Genomic DNA, 22817 nt, shown 5'->3' on the forward strand with positions numbered 1-22817 from the left:
AAAATAAAAAATATCCGCCACTTTGAACCAAAGCTTTGAGAACCCTACATAAACAAAGTAAGCAAAGCAGGTGAGAGCATGCTCCTCATGAGAATTGCTGCCTTACTTATTCATCCCAAAAATCAAAATATTTATTCATCCTTTTATTCTAATTCACCCATAGCCACCATGATTAAGATTTTCTTTCTCTCATCCAGTCTTTCACCCAAATTTCCAATCCATTTTCCATTCATTCAGTTATCCACCCTTTCTTCTAACCGTACTTTCGCCCATCCATCCCACAATAATAATAATAATAATAATAATAATAATAATAATAATAATAATAATAATAATAATAATAATAATAATAATAATAATAATAATAATAACATTAATATTAATAATAAATAAAAGGACTTACTCAGATCAGCAGAGCCCTTGGCAGCAACGCTGGTGGTTGGGGCCTCCTGATCATCTTCACCCGGACCCTCGACAAGGTCCCTTTTCTTGCCCTTGGGTGCTGATGGAAATGAAGAAGATTTAAGAAAAGTAGATTAGTGATTCAGTTAATCTCCACAAAATGTTTATGATGAACAAACGCAGTCACATTGTACTTCTCTAAAATAGATCACCTATAGTACTAGTTTTGAGTCCATTGACTATCATTGAGTTGCCCATACTAATCCTAATATCCCTATTCCACATTTCCTCAACAAAAACTACATTTGGTACTAATGCATAGTAGTGAATGATCTTTGATTCTATTCCCATTTCTCAACCCCCTTCATAGAGCAACTCAGTCTCCCTTTTTGCAATGCATATATGCATATTACACATTGGTATGAAATAATTTATAACTGTGCAAGCTACATAAACCAACTTAGTCACAAGGAGAATTCGCTACTCATTGATATCACTGATACACTATAGTGACAGGAGAACAGTCTGCAATGGCTTCTTAATTATTCAGCCAAAGCGAGCCCCAATGATGAATATGATTAGGTTGTGCTGAGCACCTGCCTAGCAGAATCTAGAAACTGGATCACACAATCATATTCCAATATAAACTAAATGTAACTTACCTCTAAGTGTGCGCAGCATGCTATTCAGGAAAAAAGTGTTAGCATTGTTGAACACAAACATAGCAATTAAATTATTAATACTCATCAAGCCACGGAATCTCGACGCCTGGCAGGTCCTCTTACCGGTCCAGGATATCTATGTAGTGTTGCGTCAGCTAATGGGCAGTGCGCCGAACCTGGCTGGTGTGAGGCACACACCGGCGCACCATCCCTCAACACCGCTGACGCCCCAACAGGGGTATCCACTATCGGGACTGCTGCCAGCATGGAGGGATGATGGCACAGCACAAAAAAATACAGTGCTTCCACCTCCTCCTCACCAAAGATTGCTCAGGGCTAAACACCTGGGCGGCGGCTTTGAACCGTAAAGTATCAAACACAAAGACACACATTAATATAAAATATAAAAGGAGGGGTAGATTAGTTTTCAAGGTGGAGGATTACACAGATGAAAGAGAGATTACACAATAACAGAGAGCAGAAAAAGAAGATGACTGCACCCATGCGGACCATGTAGTACTGTTCCCACATAATTTGCAATGCAAGAATGCACATGAGAACTGCGTGGGTCCTTTCGCACGGAATTTGGAATGCGAGAATGCACTCCGCATTCCCAATTGCAACACGAACGGTCATGCCAGCAAACTCTGCCCGCCAGCAGAACTCTGCCTAGTGTGACTGAGTTTTATTGCGACTTCATGGAGTTCCGCGCAGCGCAACTCCGGCCAAGCCTACAAAAGATCCCTAACACCAGTGTCCAGTGTATCATACAGTCTCCCGTCATTTTCAACCTTTACATGGAGCTGCTCAGTGCTGTTTTGCTTCCTCACCCTAAGTGTGCCGGGTATGCCCAGACGTGGGTCCCGGGCTCACTGTGCCACCGGCTTCACGCTATCCTGGCTGATGAGGGATGAAACAACGAAACCGGTCCAAGGATGCTTGTTTCCGGTCCAGGGTGGACCCGGCCAGGCAGTTGGGGCTGGATTGTTCCCATGAGGCACAGGGTCAAGACTGATTTGCATATGGGCAGGTCTAAACTGGGGTGGCTTGGTGAGCAAAAGAATGGTGGATTTATCCCAAATCTGTTGACTGGGAGTGAATGTTTTGATTTGTTCTACATTCCATCCATCAATTGTGTGTCTTTTGCTTTTCTCAAATAACAGCATCAAGATTCACCAATATGCCGACAATGCACCGGTCTACTTGAGAGTCACCTCTACTTCAGACATCCCACTTCTCAAACACTGCTTGAACATCATCCAGACCTGGATGTTTAGCGTCTACCTCAAACTTAAGCCACCCAAGACAGAATTCATGTACTTTTCCAACAACAACAAACAAGACACAGTACAAACCTGGCTCAATGACATGAACTTTGATGGCTTTGAACCCCAACTGTCACTGAATGCCAAGTCACTTGGATACACCCTGGACACCAACCTCACCCTCAAGGAACACATTGTCAAAACAATAAAAACAGCCTGGTAACAGCTCTCTGTTCTAAAGAAAGTCAAACAGTTTCTTCCAGAAAGTGACTTCAGTACTGCTGTTCAAGCCCTTGTACTCTTGCACCTAGATAGTGGTAATACCTTACTCCATGGTCTCCCAGGCTCCACATTGGCACCCCTTAAGGGCATTGTATATGCCTCAGCTCCCATCCAGGGCCTGCCAGAAGATATATCATCACATCAGCCTCACTCGTATGGTACTCCATAGGCTTTTCTTCCCGGTCTGCGCTGAAGTACCGAAAAATTATTCTACCACCTCCCAATTATAGTTACAACATTACACAATCCCATTCCCATTACCAATAATCAGACGGTTGGCAGTGTAGAAGGTCCAAGCGTTTATTATGACAAACAAACTCTGCCAGAGGAGCTCCCTGCAGCCTCACCCAACGAGGTCTGCCAAAGAAGACTGCTGGCACCCTGTCAGTGCATCACATATATATTGTTACATTGGCATCAGCATAACCCAACATGGAAAAGTACAAATTGGTACAGACTGGCACAGTCAAAAGGAAAAGCCCATATATGGCACACAATGGGCTCCTGGTTTCGCTCATCCTAGATTTAGCAAGGTCGAACGGGTGACTCCCTTCTGCCGTCTCGGAGACAGTCCACCCCGCACCCCTCCCGGAATGTGCCTATCGGCCCCTCTTCGGCTACCTACGACCTTGGCGGCTCTAACGAGCTGAAACAGCAGTTTTAGCAACAGTTGGCTCGTTTCTCAGGGGAAGATTGTGGGTGCAGGGAATAAACGGGCCTGTAAAGGCGAGGCTTCCAGCAGGGCCATAATATGGCGTGTTAATAGCGCAACGTGATGTGTGGTTAACTAAAGGAAATATTGCAATGTTAATGTGTGTGCGAATTATCTAAAAGTGTTTAGTGACACCATGCTAATCACAACATATCGATTATTAGTATTACATATTTGAGAAATCGATCCTGGTTCCTCAAACCCTCCTTTTAGCGTGGTGTAGCTAAATAAAAAAGACAAGTATTTAGTCCTCGAATACTTCTTCATCTATGGCCATCATTTCATGTATCTCTTTCTGCAACATTTGGTGTTTAGTAGGGACAGGATTGGGTACACACAACGCAGTGATACGGGAAGCACAGTAAGAGCAGCAAGCTGGACCACACTGTATCAAGACACAGCAGGTAAAGATGATGCCAGCAGCCCCGCCCAGGAGCAACATCAGTTTTCATCCCCAGGTCGACAAGAGTCCCCAAAACCAACCCGACAGTGACCAGGACCCATTTTCAGTGTGCATTTCTGAGGCGATGCGGTGCAATTTCTGGATGGCCAAATGGACTGAGGGGGCGGAGTCAGGAATATAAACACAGCAAGAGCTGCCAATCACACGGCATGCTCCGCCTCGATCAGCTAAGATAACGTCTAGAACCATACGGTTCTGGAGCGCAACGAGTCTCGTCGCCTGAAGCTCCGCAGTGAGGTTCGTGAGGATGTCAGTTTTTATGTTAATGACATTTTCCACTATCCTGGACAATCTCCGTATTTCCCTGCTATTGAATATGGGACCCCAGAAGGGTGTTAAACCCTTGCTGAAATCCGTGAATTGCTGCAAAGAAGTGTCTGTTTGATCAACTTCAGTCATATCGAGTTGCCTGCGCTGCCTGTCGAGGAATGCAGTTGGAGTGGTGTCTACCGGGAGTGATTGTGCTGGATGTAGCTGATGCGTCTTATGATAATCAGATGGTGCTATGTATACCGGCGGGAAAAGGAAAGATAAGTAACAACGTCCTGCCCAATTGCGTGGCAACCAGGTGTATGCATGTTCCCCACAAACAAAGTACACATTTGGGGGCATTATCAAGGGAGGGCTAATGCGTTTCTTCAGACGAAAGGTATAATTGCAGATACTATCTCCCATCTGTATCCGACCCACCCCTTGCACACAGAATGCAGCCGATACATTTAAAATAGGAATGGGTACAGTACGATCTCTGGTAACATTACGCTCAAGAAACAGCTGGAAATATTGTGAAGCATTAAAATCTCTAAAATCTGAAAGTTCATCCTGCAACCATGTCTTATTCATTGATACCAAATACAGTTGTATACATGCTTGTGGGTCTATAGCTCCCCGTCCCCCATTTCCAGTTTGATTGAAACCATAGTGCGCACGAACATAGTCTAGAATGATACTATGTTCATTAACATCGAAATCCCTGCGTTGTTCGCCCCAGTGTCGGTATATTGCTAAAAACAGTTTGTACCAAGCCTCACAGCTACCCAAGTAGGATAAAGGACGTGAAAGAAACAGATCATGGTTATGCACCACAGATGGTAGGAGCCCACAAACCCAGCAGTCAGTAGTGTTGGTGACACTGTGTGTTTGATGAAGCATTTCAACAAATACATTTTTAGCATATTTCTGGCGATGTCTTTCTTTGTGGGGTGCCAACGTAAACAGAAAATGCTCAGAGGGCGCAGCAGTGGATGGCAAAAACTTCTGTAACGGATAGACATGTTCTAAATATACAAACAAACCCATAAACGCTGCTACAATAACGGCTATAACCACTACAAATGCTACCTTGACCTTCGTGGTCCAGGTGGAAAACATTGGCTCATAAAAGGGTATGTATCGTGGGGCAATCGGGAATTCTTCTAAAACAATACGACCAAAAGGGTACATTCCTAGCTAAAAGTCCAAAGTAGGCCTAGCAGTCCGTCCTGCCAGTGGGTTCTCCTCCCTGCGTCCGTCAGAGTCTCACAGGCAGACTCCTATCGTATATCCCAAATAAAATCAACCAGTAGCGCTCCAGTCCACCTTCGTTGCACAACGTAGGCCTTTTATGTAGATTCAAATCTTCTTTCTGAACAGAGCACAAAGATCAAAGTTCCAGCTCTCGACGAGTTCAGTCCAGTGTCTCGCTCAGCCCCTCAGACCAAAAGACCTTGCAAGCCCTGTCTTATGCAATTAAGTCTTTCCCTATCTCCTGAAGATGGGGTCTGAGGTGCTGTGTTTAGGCTTCCTTGGCCATAGGTTGTATCGCACATTACCCGGCACTTCCTGATCTGGAAAAAGGATGCCAGGTACTTTATGCACATGAGAACTTTCACTTGCCGGGGTACTGATAGCAGGATTCAAAGCTTTTGCAAATTTAGTATGGACCAAGTCATCTGGTCTCGCTTTTTCCTCCTCTAGCCTCGGTTCAATCTCGCAGGTGTCTGAAAAGGGTACAAGTGCAGCAGCTCTCTCTGTTTCCTGCGTCAGAATTCCCCCTGTGCGTTGCTGATCAAAGGGAAGAGGAAGAGGCAGCTTCTTTAGATGGGAGACATGTATCCAATGCTTCCTCCCATCTACTTTAACCGCCGTCCTGGTGGTCAAGAGTATTTGTCGTGGCTCGGACCACCTTGGAGCCAGACTGGTATCGCGTTCAAATTTCTTCACCAATACCCATTGGCCGGGTTGCAGTCGATGACCGGGGCCCTCTGGCAGCGGCTGCAGTACAGAAGTTACCTGCTGATGAACAGAACGAAGGTCTTTAGTTAGAGCATAAAGGTAGTCAATCAACATAGGGTATTCAATATCCGCAAAGGAACGTGGTCTGGGTAAACCCCATACATTAGCAGGCCTACCAAATATTATCTCATACGGGGAGAGACCAGAACGAGAATGTGGGGTAACACGTAGTGACATAAGAGCTAAAGGCAGGGTGTCAGGCCATTTTAACCCAGTGCTTACCTGTATTTTGGCCATCTTTAGCTTAAGGATGCCATTATATTTTTCCACCAGCCCTGCTGATTGCGGATGTCGGGCAGCGTGGAACTTCTGCTTAATGTGTAGACCCTCGCAAATATGCTTGACAAGGGCCCCATGGAAATGTCCCCCGTTGTCCGACCAGATCAAACGGGGCAATCCGAAGCGGGGCAAAAACTCTTTCAGGAGGGCTTTAGCTGTGGCCATTGCGGTATTTTCCTTGGTGGGGTAGGCTTCAACCCATTTGCTAAAAGCACACACCACCACCAGAACGTATTTCAAATTATTGACGCGCTCCATATGGATATAATCCATTTGGAGCACTTCAAAAGGCAATGTGGGAGGTGCAAAATTCCCGCTCAAGACGCTCTCCCCTTTTCCTGGATTATGTGGCAAACAGACCATACAGTATTGGACCAACCAGACAGCCGTCCTTTGAATATTAGGGTTGTTCCAAACTGGGTCCAAGAGCCCACAGATACCTTTCGCTCCTGTGTGTGCCGGTCCGTGAGCCATGGTCACGACAGCCTGTACTAGTGCATTAGGCAATAGCCATCGCCGTCTTTCTGTTAAATCAATCCAGCAGTTGTTTTCATCCAACCTTCCTACCTCCTTTTCCCATCTCTCTAATTCTGCAGGAGTAGCTTCCTTCTGCAACACTCTCACACTTTCCATAGTATTATCAAACAGTTCAGAGTCCTCCACCCATCTTGCAGAAGTATTTACGAACATGGCTGACATAGGGGTCTGTGCTGTCTGTTTGGCCACTTGATCTGCGAAGGCATTTCCCTCTCCCACTTCATCCACTATTGCTTTGTGCGCACTACACTTAATGATGGCTACCCTTTTTGGCAAGGTGAGGGCATGCAACAGTCGCACCACCAAGGGACCATTCTGAATTTTCTGGCCATGGGAAGTAAGGAAACCCCGCTCCCTCCACAGCCGCCCAAAGCTATGGGCCACGCCAAAAGCGTATTGGCTGTCCGTGTAAATGTTGACTTCAAGTCCCTCACTCAACTCACAGGCTCGCAACAAGGCCATTAGTTCAGCAGCCTGAGCTGACCGGTGGGGTACTCGCAACGTTTCAACTATTGTTTTCAAAGTTGTGATTGCATATGCAGCTGTTGTTGTGCCATCTGCTAGTTTAAAACAAGACCCATCCACAAATAACTCCCCTTGAGGGTCATCTAGAGGGGTGTCAGTAAGGTCAACTCTGCCTTTAGTTTCTTCTTCGGTACGATAAATGCAGTCATGGGGGTCCGTATTATGCTCACTCGTAGGGAGTGGTAGCAACGTGGCAGGGTTCAATGTTGCACATCGAGTAATCGTAATATGTGGTGCAAACAATGTCAAATCATATCCAGTGAGACGTGCACTTGTAAGGTGTTGCGTTTTGGTTTTATTTAGCAGTGTATCTACAGCATGCAGTACCATCACGGTCAAATTAGAATTCAGAACGAGTCCTTCTGACTGCCGGATTGCCACTGCAACAGCCGCTGTGGCCCTCAGACAGCTAGGAAGTGCTCTTGCAACATTATCCAATGTGGCTGACAAATAAGCGCACGGTCTTTGCTTACCACCAAAGTCCTGCGTTAACACTGACAATGAACAACCGTCAACCTCGTGTACATATAGTACAAAAGGTTTACGATAGTCAGGAGTGCCCAAGACAGGAGCAGAACACAAAGCTGTTTTTAGAGAGTCAAAGGAATGCTGACATTCATCCGTCCAGGGTAGGGGTTCATGCACATCTTTCGTAGTCAAGTGCAACAAAGGTTTAGCAAGAAGGGAAAAATTAGGTATCCATTGGCGACAGTAAGAGGTGATGCCAAGAAAAGCGCGAACTTCACGCTGCGTGCAAGGAACAGACATGTCAGAAATGGTAGCAATGCATTCAGGTGTTAGTCGTCTACCCTCCTTCGATAGTAGATAACCGAGGTAGGTCACCTCCTGTCGACAGTATTGGAATTTTGATAGGGAGACCTTGTTTCCTTTAGCGGCCAAGTGATGCAATAATTTAACCGTGGCCTCCTTACAGCCTTCTTCCGTGTCAGAGGCAATGAGCAAATCATCCACATATTGCAACAGTACATTGCCACTCGGTAGTTCCAGATCATTCAGCAAAGCATTAAGGGCTTGGCTATATATGCTCGGGCTCTCAGTATAGCCTTGAGGTGCGCGACAGAAGCGGAAGCTTCGTCCAGATAACGAGAATCCGAAAATCTGCCTGCTATCAGGATGGATGGGAATGCTGAAGAAAGCATTTTTCAGGTCAATGACCGAAAAGTACTTGGCTGTCGGGGGGATCATTGTGAGGATAGTGGTGATGTCAGTCACCACAGGGTATTGTGGCACCACTATCTTATTAACAGCTCGTAAATCAATCATCACAAAACGGTAAGCAGCACCCTGCTCACCAACATCAGAATTTCTTTTCAAAATCGGGAGAATCGGGCTATTGCAAATATTAGCATTTGTCTCTTCCACTACTCCTTTATCAACCAGGTCCTGAATAATGCGTAGCAAAGCCTGCTCTCCTGCCGGCGCTATCTTGTACTGCGGGATGCGCGGCAGTTTCGCGCCTTGTTTTAATGTAATGTGGACTGGAGGGATATCCAGTTTACCTACATCCGCATCCCCCGTTGCCCAAAGTGAGGGAGGGATGCCATCTAATTCAGACGGAAGGCGTTCATTTTTCGCGAAACATTGTTTCACGGGACCAACAGAGGGTCTAATCGTTAAATAGACCCCATCTGCAGAACAATGAATTGTTGCATTCAATTTCTTCAGCATATCCAATCCCAACAGATTTTCCCCACAATGCGAAGTCAGTAGTAGAGGAGTGTCAATGGTGGCAGGACCGATCGTGAAAGGGAGAGGTCTAGAGATGGGACTTACAACTGGGACTCCCGAGAATCCCATGAAATATTATTTTGCCCGGACAGTCGCCCCTGGAACCAATGATCGAGCAACGGAACTATTCATTGCTCCTGTGTCAATTAGAAAATTCTCAGAGGTCCCCAACACTTCCCCCTTCACATAAGGTCCCCTTTGATTGACCGGAATCGACACTTGGCCCCCACCCTGTCACGTATGCGTCTTGATCCTCATACTCATAAGCTTCATGGTAGTACTGTCTGCCTTGGGGACAATCAAAATGGTTCTTTTCCGACTTGCCTGGTCTTGCTTCTTTGGTCATGTCACTTCGGTCGGGGCCGCCTCGTCCTCGCCCTCGGACCGCTCCGCTCTGGGCAAGCAAGAACGGACACTGTGCTTTCCAGTGTCCCTCCTCCCTACAATAGGAACACTGGTTCAGACCTATTGGCGGGGCTCCTCCCGTACCCCTGCCTGTTCCCGCCCCTCTGGACATAATTCCTCGACCTCCTCTCCCCCCTCCTTGTCCTCGCACCACTTGCTGCAACAATATTCGAGTCTTCAGATTCTTATTTTTCTTTTCCACTTTATCTTTATTTTCGTTCTCTCTATGCTCATAGTACTGGGCCATGCTTAGTATCACAGACGGGGTAGAGGTAGTCCATGTACTTTCCGCTGCCTCTAATCGCGCAGAAATCTCTGGGGCCAGATTTGTAACAAATCTGTTAACAAACAACCTAGTTCCACCTTCAGTTGCCAAATCTTGCCCACTAAAGTCAACGAAAACCTCCTCGAACCTTGTGAAGAAATCGGACACACTCTCATCCTTCTTCTGCCTACAAGCGGACAATTTATCCCAATCAACCTTTCTGGGCGGAATCAGAGTGTGCATAAAGGCTATTATTTTTGCTGGTAGAGACATTATTTCAGCCCTAGGTTTGTCCCCTGGTTTTCGATCCTGATCCCAACCCTTCAACTCCTCCCATGTCCCCCCCAGTTCAGCATGATTGGAGTCGTGCACCTGTCGCCATATGTCAACGGGTACAAGTAACCCAAAGAACAACTCGATATCAGCTAATGTCATTACAGCAGAGGCAGCCGCCTCAGTCAATTCTTTGTAGTAGACGGTAGGATTCTTTTGGGGGTCGGGTAGTTGGGATTTCAGGGCTAGGACCTCACTTCTTTTCCAAGGGGTGTAAACCCATTGTTCCCGGAACCTAGCCGCTATCCCTGCCCGGGTGATTGCCTGATTACCGTCTCGTTGTTCCGGGACCTCGGGATGGTAAATGGGATGGACTTCTCGCATAGGATGCTGGGTGGTCAACTGCGGACTCTTTAGGAATAATCTCCCTTGGTATTGAACCAGGGTGTCTATATTCTTGAATACCTCATTCGGGGTTAGACTAAATTTATGGGACCCATCCCGAATATTATACAATATCTGAGGGGCAGTCCCGTCCCTGAAGCTGACTTCCCAAGACCAAATGAGTGAATTCGACATTTGGAATATCACGTGTTGCTGCATGACCGGTTCTAAATCCTTGACAGTACTTCATATATCAGTCACCGTATATGCATCGCTCCTTATCCATCTAACAGCCTGATCTTCTAACACCTCTTTCTCACCATATCCTACGGACGATCTAGTGAAAAGTCGTTTGCCGTCCATTCCCCCAGTGGCCCCCCTCGGAGTCTGTTCCGGCTCGCCGGGGGCGACACACCCCGAGGGAGAAATCCTCTCGGGAGTTGGGAGACATAGTTGTACATGAGGGAGTGCTAGTGCCGGTGTGGTATCGGGGACAAGCGTGGTCAGGCCCCCTCCCAGAGGAGAAGGTACACCGATATCTCGCATGGAGGTAACAGGGCCCCGTTCCTCCGGAGCGGATGCCCGTGACCTAGCTTCGGGCTGGACAGGTATCGCGGGATATACGCGCTGTGGGGTATATTGCGGGGGAGGTCTAGCATCTAGCAGTTCCTCTATCTCATCCTCCGTCCCCCCTCGAGTTACGTAGCATTGGTCCACTTGTAGTCTAAATTGTCTATCTGCAATTTCAATATTCTTTTCTATTTTGTTTTTATCATGCGCGATAGCTTTCTGGGTTATAGTCTGTCCTTGCTCAATCTTGAGGAGTTTTTCTGAACGAATGCGCCTTCTCTTTGCCTCTTTCTGCCATTTGTTAAGAGTGTCGAACATAGACTGTCGACTACGCTTAACAAAGAGGCGCTCTTGTAAATACTGAAGTTTCTGTTCATCAAAAGACCCAGTTTTCGGCCACTGCAATTCTACGTTATCCTTAGTGTATTTGTTCCATAAGGAATTAAAATCAGGGGGCCAATACCGTGCTTGCAATACATATCGTGGCTGGGCGTCCCTTCCGGGGGGGCTGGCTGACTCTCGTCTAGCCTTACATCATCGCTGCGAACACAACCGAAGCACAACTTGCTAAGGCACGGCATGTCCCTTTCCTTTGTTTTATTTCAGCTGAAAAGGAATTAAGCGTAAATACAAAAATAACAGAACCAAATGTCAATCAATCACAGCGCTCTCATTCACATGGCCATGTTTACATTCAGAACCCGCTCATGTGTTGCATTGTACGGTTTTAAGATGACATAACACACGAATACGAAACGTACAAAAACAAAGATGCAATCAAAAGGTGGAGCCCGTCGACTCCCACCTGCGGAGAACTCTTCTGCTACTATTGAAAAACTGCAAAGAACATTTCCAACAACAGTCTTGTCCTCAGACTGCCTGGAGATAGTTAAACAGGTTTTAAACCACAGACCGGCCTACAGGCCATCCGACAGTATTCATGGTTCACCTCCCGAACTATTCTGGCTGAGCCCGCCTTTAAGCGTCGCTCCAGATTTGTCCGGGTGCTACCCAATCTCAACCATCGGCTTTCCCGAGAACAGTCCGGCCTAGCGAGAACCGCAGTTCCCCTGAGGCGCGCAACCCTTTTCTCCAGTATTCCTTACACAAGAGACACCAGGAGCGTCCGCACGTGCAGTCTCAATACTGCCCCATCGGACCCCCTATCCAGAGTCTCTTTGTGACCACAAACCACCAGATGCCAATTTCAGAGTTTCTCCGTGACCACAGGCCACCAAATGCTAAGTACCAATATCCAGATCTGCATACGTAGTCCAACACACAACGAGACACAACACTCACCTGGTGCACGCAGGTCTGCTGGAACGTTCTCCACTGCCAACTCTTGCTAGAATCAACGTTGCTGGTTCTCGGGTCACACCCGAAGGACTCCGGAGTGGGGCTACTAGCAGCTGAGGTCCTCTGAATCGGGAGGGCGGAGCAAACCCCGAATTTTCGCTGGTCTAGTCTGCAACCCCCCGATCGAAAGCACCCCGTTTTACGTCGTCTGTGATTACACAGGGACGGCCCCAACGCGGAGTCCCGGCGGAGTCGCCAACTGAAGTACCGAAAAATTATTCTACCACCTCCCAATTATAGTTACAACATTACACAATCCCATTCCCATTACCAATAATCAGACGGTTGGCAGTGTAGAAGGTCCAAACGTTTATTATGACAAACAAACTCTGCCAGAGGAGCTTCCTGCAGCCTCACCCAACGAGCTCTGCCAAAGAAGACTGCTGGCACCCTGTCAGTGCATCACATATATACTGTTACATTGGCATCAGCATAACCCAACATGGAAAAGTACAAATTGGTACAGACTGGCACAGTCAAAAGGAAAAGCCCATATATGGCACACAATGGGCTCCTGGTTTCGCTCATCCTAGATTTAGCAAGGTCGAACGGGTGACTCCCTTCTGCCGTCTCGGAGATAGTCCACCCCGCACCCCTCCCGGAATGTGCTTATCGGCCCCTCTTCGGCTACCTACGACCTTGGCGGCTCTAACGAGCTGAAACAGCAGTTTTAGCAACAGTTGGTTCGTTTCTCAGGGGAAGATTGTGGGTGCAGGGAATAAACGGGCCTGTAAAGGCAAGGCTTCCAGCAGGGCCATAATATGGCGTGTTAATAGCGCAACGTGATGTGTGGTTAACTAAAGGAAATATTGCAATGTTAATGTGTGTGCGAATTATCTAAAAGTGTTTAGTGACACCATGCTAATCACAACATATCGATTATTAGTATTACATATTTGAGAAATCGATCCTGGTTCCTCAGCGCCATCTTCAAAACCAGCTGCATCTTTTTCAAAGTCATCATGACCAGCGCCCCGGCTTATCTTGCAGACAAGCTTACCATCTCTGGAGATTAATGGAACACCCGCAGCCAGGATACAATAATACTGCACACTAAAAAGTGTAAAAAATTAAACACAAGACAGCAGGCCTTTTCCATCTTTGCACCCAGAACTGGAATGACATCCCCGTATCCATCAGGACCGCCCCAGCAACGCTCCACTTTAGGACAGAGTTGAGGTCTCACCCCTTTAAAGAATCACAATGCATTAACCATCCACAATCCAGCTTCCTCTCTTATTACTCATTAACTTTATGCTTGTGATTGATCATGTGCAACACTTGATTGACTTTTGGCTAGGTCTGTGCCTCATACATACATAAATGCAAACATATATGTAGGCCTGAGTAGGCAGAGAACATGGTGGTAGCACATGCTTTGATCTCAGAGTCTGAACAGTATGAACAAAGGCAGTAACTCCTGAAGAGGGTGAGTGAGCAGTTGGTTTGAATATAGGACATTGTCTGTGTCCACAACACAGTGGCTCTAGAGCAGGGGTACTCATAGTACGGCCCGCGGGCCGCTGGCGGCCCGGCAAGCCTTCCCTGGCGGCCCGCGGACCGTCCAAACATCGTACCCGTGTTTAAATATGTATTTTTTAAAAGACTGTCAGCAAACACCCCTGCAGCAGCGCGAGTCAAGAGACTCTGCTGCTCTGTGGGGGCCGGGGCCGGGCGATTCCGTGGAGCTGCAGGGGCCTAAGAGGTGAACAAAACCTCATTAACATGTGAATGGTCTTTTAAAGACCTGTTAATTGCTCGGGTGCGGCTGTGTTGTCTGTGTGCCCGGAAGCTGTCTTAGCCCAGGCACACACAGGCAGGATGAAATGAAGCGGTGGTGTTCAATTTTTGAATATACCAAGGGATAATTATTTTCTTGAATGTATCTCGGACTGTTGTCCACTGTGACATTACCTTTTGGTACTACTAACTTACCCGGGTCCAGTGGCCTATTTTGGGTTAACCCCATTGTTGTATAACTCATGCTCCCAGCTTAGGCGGCACCCGCCGTATATTCAAAACTCCCAGCCGTATCTTGGCGCTGGTGCACCCTGCAGTTCAGTTCAGTGCTATATGTAATCCACTCCTCCCCATAACGACCGGGATGTGAACTGACCACTTACTGATGTTTCCCCAGGTCCTCGATGTTGCATGTGTCGTCACAATGACTTCCCACTTGCCAGCCCGTGCTAACCGAGTCTCTTGGTGTCCGCTATTCCAGACTGCCGTCCCTTTGTTTTACCCATCAACCGCACCTCCGAATCATGTGAGCCGGGTTTTCACATCGGCGGCAATGGGCCAAAATGCACTGGCTCTAACTAATTCACTTCCATGCACTCCAGCCATGGATTTTCCTTGTGCCCACTTCAAATATTCAGACCCTGCTTCTGACAGGGTGTTCAGGAGAATAATTCCTCGCCTCTGGGCGCTGTCCAATAGTTTGATTCTTGAGCATTTTGTGTTGTCTAATGTTCAAAGGCCCCCCCACCAAACCTCGAGATTACACCCAGTCCCAGCACTGAAGCATGTTTGTTATCGGGGCTGCCCTCGACCAAGGGTCTTTCACCAGGCCCACAGTATGCATGTCCTCTCTCTTGTTCACGTTCGGGAGATCCAAGCCAGCGCCCGCGGAGGCAGGGGGAGAGGGAGGGAGGATGAGGGGGAGAGAGACAGAGGCAGACAGAGGGAGAGCGTGGGAGGGAGACAGAGCAAGGGAGGGAGACAGAGCGAGGGAAGGAGACAGAGTGAGGGAGTGGGAAGGAGAGCAAGGGAGAGGGAGAGCGAGAGCGAGGGAGAGCGATGGAGAGCGAGGGAGGGAGACAGGCAGAGCGAGGGAGGGAGACAAAGGGAGAACGAGGGAGAGCGGGGGAGGAAGACAGAGGCAGACAGAGGGAGAGCGAGGGAGAGGGAGAGTGAGGGAGAGCGATGGAGAGCGATGGAGAGCGAGGGAGAGCGAGGGAGAGAGAGGGAGAGCGATGGAGAGCGAGGGAGGGAGACAGGCAGAGCGAGGGAGGGAGACAGAGGTAAGGAGACAGAGGCAGACAGAGGGAGAGCGAGGGAGAGTGAGGGAGAGCGAGGGAGAGCGATGGAGAGGGAGAGTGAGGGAGAGCGAGGGAGAGCGATGGAGAGCGAGGGAGGGAGACAGGCAGAGCAAGGGAGGGAGACAGAGCGAGGCAGGGAGACAGAGGCAGACAGAGCCAGAGCAAGGGAGAGCGAGGGAGGGAGAGCGAGGGAGGCAGACAGAGGAAGGGAGACAGAGTGAGGGAGACAGAGTGAAGGGAGGCAGACCTCAGAGTGAGGGCGTGGGAAGGAGAGCAAGGGAGAGCGAGGGAGAGGGAGAGCGAGGGAGGAAGACCGAGGCAGAGCGAGGGAGGGAGACAGAGCAAGGGAGGGAGACAGAGCGATGGTGGGAGACCTCAGAGTGAGGGAGTGGGAAGGAGAGTGAGGGAGAGGGAGAGCGAGGGAGAGCGATGGAGAGCGAGGGAGGGAGACAGAGGTAGAGCGAGGGAAAGCAAGGGAGGGAGACAAAGGGAGAACGAGGGAGAGCGGGGGAAGAAGACAGAGGCAGACAGAGGGAGAGCGAGGGAGAGGGAGAGTGAGGGAGAGCGAGGGAGAGCGATGGAGAGCGAGGGAGGGAGACAGAGGCAGAGCGAGGGAGGGAGACAGAGCAAGGGAGGGAGACAGAGCGAGGGAGGGAGACAGAGGGAGAGCGAGGGAGAGCGATGGAGAGGGAGAGTGAGGGAGAGCGAGGAAGAGCGATGGAGAGCGAGGGAGGGAGACAGAGCAAGGGAGGGAGACAGAGCAAGGCAGGGAGACAGAGGCAGACAGAGGCAGAGCGAGGGAGGGAGAGCGAGGGAGGCAGACAGAGGAAGGGAGACAGAGTGAGGGAGGGAGACAGAGTGAGGGAGGCAGACCTCAGAGTGAGGGAGTGGGAAGGAGAGCAAGGGAGGGAGAGGGAGAGCGAGGGAGGGAGACAGAGGCAGAGCGAGGGAGGGAGACAAAGGGAGAACGAGGGAGAGCTAGGGAGGAAGACAGAGGCAGACAGAGGGAGAGCGAGGGAAAGCGAGGGAAGGAGACAGAGGGAGAACGAGGGAGAGCGCGGGAGAGCGAGGGAGGGAGACAGAGGCAGACAGAGGGAGAGCGAGGGAGGTCTAGTGACTCAGTGGACGAAGGCGTCCGCTGCAGGGACCAGTGATCAACCTCATGGTACCAGTTTTTTTTGTTGCTCGAGCCCCGCCCCCTCCCCTACTGACCCCGCCCCCACCGGTGCGGCCCTCGGCCAAAAACCACACTGTAAATTTGGCCCCAGAGAGAAAGTTTTTGAGTACCCATGCTCTAGAGCCACGAGGATGGGCACAGGAAATGGCTTTATGCAATGCCTTGTGAATGGCATGGGAACAGGTCAGCCTCATGGGTACCGGAGGCTAGAGTACTAGGTAAATATTGAGTCCTAAGGCCACAGCCTCTGCACTCCATGGGAACAGGGATTAAGGAATCAGGCACATACTGGATGCCAGCTAGAAATTGCAACATACTGTAGGACAGAAGTCATGGCACTCGGTATGGCTAAAAGGGCCATGTATGGAGCCTACAGGGCATGACATAAGGCTGTGTCGAGTGAGCTCTGGAGGGAGGGCAGGTGAGCATCAGGCTTTAGTAGTAATCTGTGCCTTTTGTCCTGGCCCTTGGGGCCTGACACTAGTGGACTCAGAAAATAAGGTGAGGTTGCACTACACCCATCCTCTATTATCAGTGCATGCAGTGCACTGCTGAGGCTACGGAAAAGTGGGTACTATTGTCAGTGAAAGTGTGCACTGTACAGAGCTGTCACAGGACATGTCATCTGACTGTGGATGAAAGCTGTGCCCAGTGAGCTTTGGCGACATAAAGAGTAGCCAGAAGGCATTAAAGCAAGCCAGATACTGTGCGCAAACCACAAGGGATTAGCCAAGAAGGTCATAGAGAGTTGAAATATGGTGGCGCTATAGTCTATCTCCTGTGCAAGAGAATCCACACAGCCTGACCTAAGATGTTGTCCAGCCGATAATGGAGGCCAAGGTAAAAGAAAAAAAGTAAATTCTGTGTCTCAAAGGTCCACTGAACATAGACACAAGAAAGCCCAATGGGAACAAAGAACTGCAGTCTCACCCTGTGCCTAATCCATAGTTATAGGCAAACCTCCTGTGTCCAGTGCCCACGGTACCCAGGCCACCAGTGCTAGTTGTGCTCTGTGTGAGCACAGTCCATTGTCAGTGTTCAGTGGCCCTGGCTGCAGGTATGGAGAATAAGGTTACAGGCAACTTCTAAACTGTTCTGAAGTATATGTTTACAAAACCTGAAAAAGATCCCTGAAAAACATTTGTTAAATGAAGGTTTGATTGTCTAAGAACAATTAGTAATCAATCTAAGAGTAAATGAAAAAATCCCTTTCATATCCTCATTTGAACGATGATTATTGTTATGATCCAAAATCAAAAATCTAAAAAACACTGAAATTTCCCACTTATCATTAGAAAGGCAACCATAATGCTTCCATTACACAGATTCTGCCTTCATACATGATGTGACAAAACAACATTGATGGCATCACTGTTGTCGTAATATGACTTGATCAAAAACATCATCTCATGCAGGTAAAAAAAGGTAAATTTGGTCACAAACTTAATTATGATATTGACACTTTGTTGCATCTGTGATTTCTTGGCTGCCTGGGCACCCGAGAGCCTACAGCTGCGGACTGGAAGAGTCTCTCACCTACGTCTGGTTCCTCTCCTGCTCTTGGGGTCTCCTGTCTGTTGTTGCTTCTCTGACAGTCACCTGCCTGAGGGTTTACAGCTGCCTATTAAGCCGACTCCACTTCAAGTTTTAATTCTCTTTTCTTTCCATCATGGCTGTTCCTTTCTTGGTTTCTACCTGACTTTACTAATCCATTATGTCTTCTGTCATGACGAGTTGATGTAATTTCCTTTTCCCCTTCTTTCTATTTAGGTTTAAATTTGTTTTTATTGTTACAGCAATACACGCATTATCAAATAACAAGCCTTGCAGTATCATGTATATTACCAACAAATAGAATGCAGCCTCCCTCCTCCCAATCCAACCCACCTCCCTTTCTGGGTATCCATAGCCATACATGAACACGAGAAGAAAATAGCTCAAATGAACATCACTCAGGGCAGGCCTCCTTGTCTTGTGTAGAGGCCGGTGCCGTTATGCGGAGTAGCCTCAAATAACAAGGTCAGGTCAATTCCCTAAATTCCTGCCAGGCTGCCCCGGGACACCGAAGGGGGCCACCAAAGAGGGCGGCCACCCTTAGTGACACAGAATGGCACAGACCCCAGGGAGCGGTCTAGTGTCTGGGACCTGGAGAGTCCCCAGTGAGGTCACTTTGGGCCGGGGAGGGGCGGGGCCGAGGATATATGGCCTTTGGTCGCGGGCCTGGCGCCCTCTTTGATCCCTGCTCAGGCTGCGTGGACGGACCCTTGACCCCGACGAGTGGTGCTGCCCGGATGCTGTTTTTATGTTGAGGTGAGTGGTTTCCCCCGGTCTCTCTCCCCCCCTTCTCTCCCTGCCCTGGGTTACCCCTTGGGGTCCTCGGTCCCGGGTGCTGCCTGGCTGGGTGTGGGAGGTGGGTTGCTCTTCCTCCTGGCCGTGTGCTGCTCGATTGGGGCCGGGAGGTGGGCGGCGGTCGCGGGGCTGGGGTCCGGGGCGGGTGGAGGCCGGGATGCCATTGCGGAGCCTAGCGGGTATATGGGAAGGGAGTTTTCTTCTCTGGTTATTGTACTGTCTCCTTGTGACCGGATTGGCAGGCCTGTGGTGGCGCGGCATGTGCGGTGTGGGCCCGGCGCCGTCCTAGGGGTCCGAGGAGTCCTCTGCACACCACTTATGGCTATATTTCAGGGGCTCGGACACGTATGGTTTATGTGTATTAGGGCCCCTGGCATCCGTGCCTGCCATGCCACTTATGTGGTGTGATGTGGATGCTGTACAAACATTTATTTTATTTATTTATTTATTCAAAGTTTTATATAGCGCGAACAAGATCCTTACAGATATCAGAGCGCTTCACAATGACAGGGTAGGGGCAGTAGGAATGAACAGAGGTAATGGGAGCAATGTAGTAGTCACTAACATGAAAGGATAATAATAACATACATAAAACATATCAATATACAGTCAGGTAAACAAGTAATATAAGACGGCATAAGTCATTGATCCCACTACAGAGGTGTTCAGGTACACTTTGGGTGTGTGGAAGGCTTATAACAGTGTTTTAGTATAGAGAGAGCACAGAGTGGGGGCAGCGGGAGGGTGAATCAGTGACCCAACGTGTATCATATATTGGTCGGTAGTAAGAAAGTAGCGTAATAGTGTCTCCCTCCCTCAAGTAGAGGTACAGTGCCAAAGGACAAGGTGAGCATTGACACAAGGCAATGCAGAGTCTCTGATCCAACACCTATAGCGTTCAGGAGATCTTGGCCAGAAGGATGGTTTTCACCTCTTTCTTGAAGAGTGCAGTGGAGGAGATAAGCCTGGTTTCAGGAGGGAGCGCATTCCAGATCCTGGGTGCCATTCCTGAGAAGGAGCGCTTGTAAGTTTTCTCTTTCCGGAATCTACGGGGTTTAAGGAGTAGATTTTTGGAGCTTCTATTGGATCTCGAACCTCCTGATATAGACAACTTTTGAGCGAGGTAGTTGGGTGCATTGTGGTGCACTGCCGCGTGTGTCATAACTGCAATTTTTAGTTGTATTCTGGCTTCAAAAGGCAGCCATTTTAGGGACTTTAAGTCCGGGGAAATATAAATATATATAAATTTGTTTCTGACAATGTCTATTTATTCTGTGCACGCCCAAATTATAAATATGCCTTGAACATGTTTAGAGTGATTTTACTCAGAATACCGAGGCAAGTCCTCACTACTATTAAAGTACATGTGGCCCGGCACGGCCGTCTCTCTGCCTGCGGGTCTCTGGGTGGGAGTGTGGGTGTTATCTGGCTTGCCCGGGCTTTTCTACGTGGTGTGCCCTGTAGCCCGGGGCTCTCCTTTCGCCAGCCCCGGGTAGAGGTGCGGCGCGCCTCAGGCTGTGAGGGCCACTGGTGGAGCCATATCACCCCATGGGGTAAGAGCGCTTCACAGAAGAACTAGCGCAATTTATATAAGCCATGTGCTGTTTCCCTCACGCCGTTGGCGGGAGCTGTGCCTAGGGTTTATTTATGGGTTTTTATAGCGTGAACATTACCCGACTTGGTCAGAGCGCTTTACATAGAAGCTGGTTTGGCATAGGACTTGGGATTACATGAGTCCGTTAAGAGGTACAAATGGTCAAAGTTGGTTATGAACAGTGGCAAGTGGAAGCGTTTATAGATGGCAGACGCTAAAGCGCAAGAGCGAACATTACGTAGCAATGTTCTTTAATTACGTTTGGAATTAGCGTGAACACTACCCAAAGGTGTACGAGCACCTCGCAGAAGCACCAGTTTCAAGTTGGTGCATCACAGGAAGTTAAAGTGGCATGTGTGCAGGTTACTAGGCGCACAATATAGAAGTAGAGGTATAATACTGCAGTTCATAGCGGACATTCGAGCACAAGAGCATACGTTACATTGCGATGTTGATATACGTTTGTAATCAGCGCAAACTTTACCCGTAGGTGTACGAGCGCCTAGTGGAAGAACCAGTTGCAAGTTTTGTATGCCATCTTTACTCCCTCACTCACGATGTTTCGCAGGAGTTGTGGCTATGCTTAGTTAATTGAGAGTTTATATAGCGCGGAATTTACCGGAAGGGGTCAGAGCGCTTTACAGTGAATCTGTGGCATTACATAGTATTGTGGATTACATGAGTTCGTAAGGGGAATAAAATGTTAGAGTTGCTTATGGACATGAGGGCAGTGGAAGTGTTTCTATTTACACTTGCAATGTGACTGCTAATTTAGGTGTGCATCGTAAGACCCAGGTACAAGACTTTTTGCTCAATTCTTGTAGGTACAAAGCCACGCGGCATAGATAGGGCGCAATTGGCCCAAACCATGTGGTTATTTAGTGTGCATTTTCTCCTAGTCCGTCCAGCACCCCCAGGGCCTGGTGTGATGATGTTGGGCGGGGTTGGGGCTAATTTTACATTTTGTTCTATGTCCATGCAGGCTACCATTCAGAAAAGGATGCCGGAGCACGGCTCGTTGAAAGTCACAGGAGTGACCATGGGTGAACAAGTGTCGGCACACTGGGGTCAGTGGGCCAGATGTAATGGAAAACAGGTGTGGTTTGAGGCTAACGTGTTTTTCTAATTACAGATTGTCTTTTGGCAATGAATTAGACGACAAAGAGGACTTTGGGATTTGAGCTGGAGCAGGTATGGTTGGACACACTAGCTATAATAGTACAGTCCAAGTGTACCCTGGGTATGTGTGGCTTCTCTCTATAAAATATGACACCATTGGATCTGTCGCTCTTGGGCCTGGGCGTATTGGCAGTGGTAGCATCAGGTTCGATGCCCGGCAATCGACACGCTTCCATCCTGTGTTTCGAGGGTAATTCTGTTCTACCAGGGTCATAAATTGGATGCCCCCTTGTAAAGCAACTGGTGCTATCGTATTGGGGCTGGGACACGGACGACCGAGTTAGGGCTTGCGTACCTGTCAGCTGCCTGCATGTATTTTGCGTGTAAACTGAGTCTTAGTTTACGGGGCTAGGGCGTCATGAGCCTCTGCGGTTGGTTGAGTGCGCCACTACTGTTTGCGAACTGTCAGTGTGTGGGGTGTGGGGGTTTGTGTGACAGCAATGTCACATGGGGAGCAATTGGTATCTCTTGAGCATGTCACCACTGTGCGTGAATGCACAGCATTTGTGTGTCACAGATGTGTTTTATATACCATCTTTATATACCTTCACTGTGAGTGTTTGCAGGGTCACAACCTTTTTGAGTCACTGTGGTTCTAATGGTGTACGTGTCAAAGCTACCCCCAGGATTATGCAACATTTTAAACCACAGCACGGGGAGAGAGCTTGGTGTGGGATTTATTGTCCAATTAACGGTGACTGTATAGAGCTTTTCCTACATTTTGCAGTTTGTAGAGTTATTTGTTCGCCCATGGACGGGTCCCGTGGACATTTTGACTCAGATCAAACAATACAAGAGGTAACAAACGGTGCGTTATAGGAGGTAAGGTGACATGTCTGCAAGGTACAAAAGTGTACAAAGTACAAGGAGAGGAGAATAGTAAGGGAACGAGTTAAGAAGTGACTCTAAATCACACACTCCTAAGCGCAATGGTCATTATTAGACTTAGCATGTGAATAATTGACTTAGTTTCAAGACACTACACTTCTGCATCTGGCGCTGGAGGTACGCAAGTATGTGTCCCACCCAATTCCTTACGAGAATGTATTGTGGGCAAACTAGTTCTCGTAA

Source organism: Lissotriton helveticus, chromosome 3_2, assembly GCF_964261635.1.
Source record: "Lissotriton helveticus chromosome 3_2, aLisHel1.1, whole genome shotgun sequence".
Taxonomy (NCBI): domain Eukaryota; kingdom Metazoa; phylum Chordata; class Amphibia; order Caudata; family Salamandridae; genus Lissotriton; species Lissotriton helveticus.